The sequence below is a fragment of the Bubalus bubalis genome, chromosome 10 (genome assembly GCF_019923935.1).
Source record: "Bubalus bubalis isolate 160015118507 breed Murrah chromosome 10, NDDB_SH_1, whole genome shotgun sequence".
Taxonomy (NCBI): domain Eukaryota; kingdom Metazoa; phylum Chordata; class Mammalia; order Artiodactyla; family Bovidae; genus Bubalus; species Bubalus bubalis.
Genome location: NC_059166.1, coordinates 96899297 through 96908543, shown reverse-complemented (window position 1 = coordinate 96908543; position 9247 = coordinate 96899297).

Sequence of the window (9247 nt, the reverse complement as noted above, 5' to 3'; positions counted from 1 at the left end):
TTATCAATATGTCCAATATAGACAATATTTTATATGGTCTCTATGGATTAAATATAGGGAAACATTTTCTTTGCATTAAATCTAAACTAATTTCTTATATTTATAACAGATAAACTTGTAAATAGAATAATGTATATGTATAATATATATTATATAATACATATGGTAAATATGTATAATATATATTATTCTATTTACAAACTTTACAAAGTGAAGGGACAGAAAAATATATTTACTGCAAATGGAAATGACAAGAAAGTGGGGATTGCAATACTCATAGCAAGCAAAAGGAACTTTAAAAGAAATGTTATAAGAAAAGATAAGGAAAGACTGTGTGTAATGATAAAAGGATTTATATGTGTGTGTGCATGCTAAGCCACTTCAGTTGGGTCTGACTCTTTGCAACCGTATGGACTTTAGCCTGTCAGGCTCCTCTGTCCATGGGATTCTTCAGGCAAGAATACTGGAGTGGGTTGCCAGGAACTCTTGCAAGGGATCTTCCCAAACAAGGGTTCAAACTCACATCTCTTACATCTACTTGCATTGGCAGGTGAGTTCTTTACCATTGGTGCCACCTGGGAAGCCCAGGGATTTATATAAGAGGATATTACACTCATCAATATATATGCATCCAGTGTAAGAGTACCCAGATACATGAAATAAATTCTAACAGACATAAAAGGAGAAATTGATGCCCTGCTCATATTCATTGACAGATCCTTGAGACAGAAAATCATTAATGTAACAGAGATCCTAAAAGATACAATAGAACAGTTAGACTTAATTGATGAATTTCATGAACTTACATCCTATATATATATATATATATATATATATATATATGAATACTATTCTTTTAAGGTGCACATGGAACATGCTCTGGGATTGAGCACATGTTCCAAGTGCTCCTGAAAAGAATACGTGTTCTTTTTTTTTTTTTATTTAAGTTACAGAAATACATCAGTGAAGTCTAACTGTTCTATTGTATCACTTATTTCAAGGATCTTTTCTAACCAAAATGGCATAAAACTAGAAAACAACCACAGAAAAAGAAACAAGAGAAAAGATTAAAACACATGCAACATGCTACTAAAAAACCATTTGTCAATGCTGAAATAAAAGAAAAAAATTTAAGAGGCAAATGACAATGAAAATGCAACCATAAAAAACTTTTGGGATGCAACAAAATAAATTCATAGAGAAACATTCTTAGTGACACAGGCATTCATCAAGAAACAAGAAAAATCTCAATAGACAACCTATGAGGCATCCATCACCATGATACCAAAACCAGAAAAGGCACTACCAGAGTATAAAATTACAGGCTAATATCTTTGATGAATAGAGATACAAAAATTCTCAACAAAACGTTAGCAAACCTAATTTACCAACATAAAAAATTTATACATCACATTTGGGGTTTATCCTAAGGATACAAGGATGGTTCAACATATACATATCAGTCAATGTGATATACCACATCAACAAAAGATAATAGAAAAATGCATAACTATTTCAGTAGATGCAGGAAAAGCAGTTGATAAAATTCAACATTCATTCATGATAAAACTCTTACCAAAGTGAGTAAGGAACATATCTCAACATAATGAAAACTATTTATGACAAGCCCACAGCCAGTATAATAATTAATGTTTTAAAACTGAAAACTTGTGTGCTAAATTCTGGAATAAGACAAAGACACACACTCTTATCTCTTCTATTCAACATACTATTGGAAATCCTAGCCACAGCAAGCAGACAAGAAAAATAAATAAAAGATATTCAATTGGAAAGGAAGTGGTAAACTTGTCATTATAAGCAGATGACATGATAATATATATAGAAAATCCTAAAGAACCCACACAATAACTACTAGAACTGATAAGCAAATTCAGCCCAATAGAAGGACAGGAGAGCCTGGTGTGCTGCCGTCTATGGGGTCGCACAGAGTCGGACATGACTGAAGCGACTTAGCAGCATCAGCAGCAAGATTAACAAAGAGTAATCAGTTGCATTTCCTGACACTAACAGAAAGGGAATGTAAACAAACTTTTTATTTTCTAAATGGCACCAAAAATAGCACTTAGTTAAAAACCTGACCAAGGAGGTGAAAGATTTATATGTTGAGAACTACAAAACATTAATAAAGGAAATTGAAGATTATTCAAAGAAATAAAAAAAATATCCCACACTCTTGGATTGGAGGAATTAATATTGTTAAAATGGACATACTACACAGAGCAATTTACAGATTTAATGTAATTCCTAGCAAGTTATCCCTGGACATTTTTCACAGAACTAGAACAAATAATCCTTTAAAAATGTTATGAAACTATACAAAAGATACAGAATTGCCAAGAAATCCTGAGGAAAAAGAACAAAGCAGGAGGCATAACCCTCATAAATTTCAGACCCAAAGCTGCAGTTATCAAATGGTATGCTATTGGCACAAAAACAGACATGCAGGTCAATGGAACAGAATATAGAACTCAGATGTAAACCCACATGCCTATGGCAAATTAACCTTTAATAAAGGAGACAAAAATGCACAAAGGAGAAAAGAGAGTCTCTTCAGCAAGTAGTGTTGGAAAATTTGGAAAACTTCATGCAAATCAATGAAGTTAGAATACATCATCACACCAAATAAAAAATAAACTTAAAATGGCTTCAAGACTTAACTTTTAATATCAAACTCCTAGAAGAGAACATAAGCAAAACATTCTCTGATATAAATTGCATCAAAGTTTTCTTGTCAGTCTCCTAACAGAAATAAAAGCAAAAATAAACAAATGAGACCTAACCAATCTTATAAGCTTTTGCATAGCAAACCAGAAAAAAATGTAAAGATAGCCTACAGGCTGGGATATGTTTGCTAATGATACAATCAACAAAAGTTTCATTTCCAAAATATACAAACTGCTCATACAACTCAAATAACAAAGAAACAGACACCCCAATAAAAAATGGGCAGAAGACATTGTTTTCTACAAAGAAAAAAGACACTTGTTTTCTCCAAAGAAAACAAACAGATGGACAAGAGGCTCATGAAAAGATGCTCAACATCACTAATTATTAAAGAAATGTAAATCAAAGCTACAGTGAGGTAACATCTCATACTAGTCAGAAAGGCCATCATTTAAAAGTCTGCAAATAACAAGTGTTAGAGGTCATATAGAGAAAAGGGAACATTGTGACAGATAAATGAATAAAGAAGATGTGGTACATATATACAATGAAATAATACTCAGCCATAAAAAAGAATGAAATGGGAGCCAAGATGGCGGAGGAGTAGGACGGGGAGAACACTTTCTCCCCCACAAATTCATCAAAAGAGCATTTAAACATCGAGTAAATTCCACAAAACAACTTCCGAATGCCGGCAGAGGACATCAGGCACCCAGAAAAGCAGCCCAACTCTTCGAAAGGAGGTAGGAAAAAATATAAAAGACAAAAAAAGAGACAAAAGAGGGAGGGACGGAGTTCCATCCCGGAAGGGAGTCTTAAAAAGAGAGAAGTTTCCAAACACCAGGAAACCCTCTCACTGCCGAATCTGTGCCGAGCTTTGGAAGCACAGAGGGCAACATAAAAGGGAGGGGGAAAAAAAAAATAAACAATTAAAAATCGCGGTTTGTGAGCCCTACGGGAACTCCCCCAGCGGAGAAGCAGCGCAGACGCCTGCACACGGCATTAGCAAGCGGGGGCTGGGCAGGGAAGTGCGGCACGGGCTGTGTCCCTTAGAGTAAGAATCGGGCCGAATGTCCTGAGCGCTATCTGAGCGAAATAATTTGGGCTAGCAAACCAGACTGTGGGATATCTACCACGCGAAAAGCCAGCCCTAACCTAAGACACCGCCAGGCCCGCGCACAGAACAAAGGACTGAACAGAGATAGCCGGCTGCAGACCTCCCCCTCCGGTGACAGGCAACCAGAGCCGGAAGGGGGCAATCGCAGCCCCAGAGAGACACTATCTATAAAACTGTAAGCAGGCTTCTTTGCTAACTAAAACTTCTTGGGGGTCTGGACGGTCAACATCTGCCTGAGAAGGTGCGCCGGTTTTACACCCAGATAACCGAGTGGCGGGGAGGCGATAAGTCGCAGCATTGGCGCCCGCCAAGCACCTCATCGCCTGAGCTGCTCGACCTGGGAAGAACACAAAACGCAGGCCCAACCGAGTCTGCGCCTCTGAGGACTACCCGAGTGCCTGAACCTGAGCGGCTTGGACCTGGGAGCTCAGTCCAGGGCCGGCCTCTGATTGCTCCCGGCGGAACAACCTAGAGCCCAAGCAGTGTGGGCAGGGAGGTTACACGCGCCGTGAGCGGGGGCAGACCCAGTGTGGCCGAGGCACTTCGAGCGCACGCCAGTGTTATCTGTTTGCAGCATCCCTCCCTCCCTCCCCACAGCGCGGCTGAATAAGTGAGCCTAAATTAAAAAAAAAAAAAAAAAAAAAAATAGTGTCCTCAACCATCCCCTTTGTGTCAGGGCGGGAACCAGACACTGAAGAGACCAGCAAACAGAAGAAGCTCTAACAGAGGGAAACGCCTTGGAAGCTACAGGCCATAGATTAAAACCCTGTGGTTACTACGGATTACATAGGAAGGGGCCTATAGATCTTGAGAAATATAAGTCGGACTAAGGAACTGCCAAAAATGAACTGAACCCACAATACTCACAACAAAACCAGAGAAAGACCTAGATATATTTTTACTATTTTTACGATCAATCTTTCTTTCTTTCTTTCTTTTTTTAATTAAAAAAAAAATTTTTTTTAAGTCCTCTATTGTCCTTTAATTTTCACTTTTATAACTATTACTTTGCAAAAAAAAAAAAAAAAAAGACCCTATTTTTTTTTTTTTTTCTTCTTCAGCAAACTTCATATATATATTTTATAATTTTTTGACCGTGGTTTGTTTTTTTTTTTTTGTTTTTTTTTTTTTCTTTTTTCTTTTTCTTCTTTTCTTTAACATTGCATTTTTGAAATTCCAAACTCTACTCTAGATTTTTAATTTTAGCCTTTTGATATATGTTATCAATTTTGTACCTATAGTTTTTTTCATAATTGCTGTGACTTTTTTTTTTTTTTTTCCTCTGTTTCTTTCTCTTCTTCTTTTATATAACATCGTATATCTGCAATTCCAAACTCTACTCAAGATTTTTAATTTATGCTTTTTGGTATTTGATATCAATTTTGTACCTGTATTTTCTTTATAATTTTTGCGACATTGTTTTTGTTGGTTTGTTTGTTTTCTCTCTTTATTTTTCTTCTTCTTCTTTTTTTTTTTTTTTTTTTTTTTTTTAACGTTGTATTTTTGAAATTCCAAACTCTACTCTGGATTTTTAATTTTTGCTGTTTGGTATTAGTTATCAATTTTGTACCTGTAGTTTCTTTATTACTTTCACGACCTTGTTTGTTTTTCTTTGTTCGTTTTTTCTCTCTTTCTTTTCCTTCTCCTTTTCATTAACATCGCATTTTTGAAATTCCAAACTCTACTCTAATTTCTAATTTTTGTTTTTATGTATTTGTTACCAATTTTGTACCTTTAAGAACCCAATCTTCAGGACCCATTTTTCACTAGTGTACGAGATTACTGGCTTGACTGCTCTCTCTCCCTTTGGACTCTCCATTTTCTCCACCAGGTCACCTGTATCTCCTCCCTAACCCCTCTCTACTCTACCCAACTCTGTGAATTTCTGTGTGTTCCAGACGGTGGAGAACACTTAAGGAACTGATTACTGGCTGGATCTGTCTCCCGCCTTTTCATTTCCCCCTTTTATCCTTCTGGCCACCTCTGTCTCCTGCCTCCTTCTTCTCTTCCCTGTATAACTCCGTGAACATCTCTGAGCGGTCCAGTTGTGGAGTGCACATAAGGAAGTGACTACTGGCTAGCCCACTCTCTCCACTATTGATTCCACCTCATCTCATTTGGGTCACCTCTAAATCCCTCCTCCCTCTTCTCTTCTCCATGTAACGCTGTGAACCTCTCTGAGTGACCCTCACAGTAGAGAAACTTTTCATCTTTAACGTAGATGTTTTATCAGTGGTGCTGTATAGAAGGAGAAGTTTTGAAACTACTGTAAAATTAAGACCGATAACTGGAAGTAGGAGGCTTAAGTCCAATCCCTGACTCCAGGGAACTCCTGACTCCAAGAAACATTAATTGACAGGAGCTCATCAAACGCCTCCATACCGACACTGAAACCAAGCACCACACAAGGGCCAACAAGTTCCAGGGAAAGACATAACAAGCAAATTCTCCAGCAACAAAGGAACACAGCCCTGAGCTTCAAGATACAGGCTGCCCAAAGTCACCCCAAAACCATAGACATCTCATAACTCATTACTGGACATTTCATTACACTCCAGAGAGAAGAAATACAGCTCCATCCACCAGAACATCGACACAAGCTTCCCTAACCAGGAAACCTTGACAAGCCACCTGTACAAACCCACACACAGCGAGGAAACGCCACAATAAAGAGAACTCCACAAACTGCCAGAATACAGAAAGGACACCCCAAACTCAGCAATTTAAACAAGATGAAGAGACAGAGGAATAGCCAGCAGATAAAGGAACAGGATAAATGCCCACCAAACCAAACCAAAGAGGAAGAGATAGGGAATCTACCTGATAAAGAATTCCGAATAATGATAGTGAAATTGATCCAAAATCTTGAAATTAAAATGGAATCACAGATAATAGCCTGGAGGCAAGGATTGAGAAGATGCAAGAAAGGTTTAACAAGGACTTAGAAGAAATAAAAAAGAGTCAATATATAATGAATAATGCAATAAGTGAAATTAAAAACACTCTGGAGGCAACAAATAGTAGAATAACAGAGGCAGAAGATAGGATTAGTGAATTAGAAGATAGAATGGTAGAAATAAATGAATCAGAGAGGATAAAAGAAAAACGAATTAAAAGAAATGAGGACAATCTCAGAGACCTCCAGGACAATATTAAACGCTACAACATTCGAATCATAGGGGTCCCAGAAGAAGAAGACAAAAAGAAAGACCATGAGAAAATACTTGAAGAGATAATAGTTGAAAACTTCCCTAAAATGGGGAAGGAAATAATCACCCAAGTCCAAGAAACCCAGAGAGTCCCAAATAGGATAAACCCAAGGCGAAACACCCCAAGACACATAGTAATCAAATTAACAAAGATCAAACACAAAGAACAAATATTAAAAGCAGCAAGGGAAAAACAACAAATAACACACAAGGGAATTCCCATAAGGATAACAGCTGATCTTTCAATAGAAACTCTTCAAGCCAGGAGGGAATGGCAAGACATACTTAAAATGATGAAAGAAAATAATCTACAGCCCAGATTATTGTACCCAGCAAGGATCTCATTCAAGTATGAAGGAGAAATCAAAAGCTTTTCAGACAAGCAAAAGCTGAGAGAATTCTGCACCACCAAACCAGCTCTCCAACAAATACTAAAGGATATTCTCTAGACAGGAAACACAAAAATGGTGTTAAATTCGAACCCAAAACAATAAAGTAAATGGCAACGGGGTCATACTTATCAGTAATTACCTTAAACGTAAATGGGTTGAATGCCCCAACCAAAAGACAAAGACTGGCTGAATGGATACAAAAACAAGACCCCTGCATATGTTGTCTACAAGAGACCCACCTCAAAACAGGGGACACATACAGACTGAAAGTGAAGGGCTGGAAAAAGATTTTCCATGCGAATAGGGACCAAAAGAAAGCAGGAGTAGCAATACTCATATCAGATAAAATAGACTTTAAAACAAAGACTGTGAAAAGAGACAAAGATGGTCACTACATAATGATCAAAGGATCAATCCAAGAAGAAGATATAACAATTATAAATATATATGCACCCAACACGGGAGCACCGCAGTATGTAAGACAAATGCTAACAAGTATGAAAGAAGAAATTAACAATAACACAATAATAGTGGGAGACTTTAATACCCCACTCACACCTATGGATAGATCAACTAAACAGAAAATTAACAAGGAAACACAAACTTTAAATGATACAATAGACCAGTTAGACCTAATTGATATCTATAGGACATTTCATCCCAAAACAATGAATTTCACCTTCTTCTCAAGCGCACATGGAACCTTCTCCAGGATAGATCACATCCTGGGCCATAAAGCTAGCCTTGGTAAATTCAAAAAAATAGAAATCATTCCAAGCATCTTTTCTGACCACAATGCAGTAAGATTAGATCTCAATTACAGGAGAAAAACTATTAAAAAATCCAACATATGGAGGCTGAACAACACGCTGCTGAATAACCAACAAATCACAGAAGAAATCAAAAAAGAAATCAAAATTTGCATAGAAACGAATGAAAATGAAAACACAACAACCCAAAACCTGTGGGACACGGTAAAAGCAGTCCTAAGGGGAAAGTTCATAGCAATACAGGCACACCTCAAGAAACAAGAAAAAAGTCAAATAAATAACCTAACTCTACACCTAAAGCAACTAGAAAAGGAAGAAATGAAGAACCCCAGGGTTAGTAGAAGGAAAGAAATCTTAAAAATTAGAGCAGAAATAAATGCAAAAGAAACAAAAGAGACCATAGCAAAAATCAACAAAACCAAAAGCTGGTTCTTTGAAAGGATAAATAAAATTGACAAACCATTAGCCAGACTCATCAAGAAACAAAGGGAGAAAAATCAAATCAATAAAATTAGAAATGAAAATGGAGAGATCACAACAGACAACACAGAAATACAAAGGATCATAAGAGACTACTATCAACAATTATATGCCAATAAAATGGACAACGTGGAAGAAATGGACAAATTCTTAGAAAAGTACAACTTTCCAAAACTCGATCAGGAAGAAATAGAAAATCTTAACAGACCCATCACAAGCACGGAAATTGAAACTGTAATCAAAAATCTTCCAGCAAACAAAAGCCCAGGTCCAGACGGCTTCACAGCTGAATTCTACCAAAAATTTAGAGAAGAGCTAACACCTATCCTGCTCAAACTCTTCCAGAAAATTGCAGAGGATGGTAAACTTCCAAACTCATTCTATGAGGCCACCATCACCCTAATACCAAAACCTGACAAAGATGCCACAAAAAAAGAAAACTACAGGCCAATATCACTGATGAACATAGATGCAAAAATCCTTAACAAAATTCTAGCAATCAGAATCCAACAACACATTAAAAAGATCATACACCATGACCAAGTGGGCTTTATCCCAGGGATGCAAGGATTCTTCAATATCCGCAAATCAATC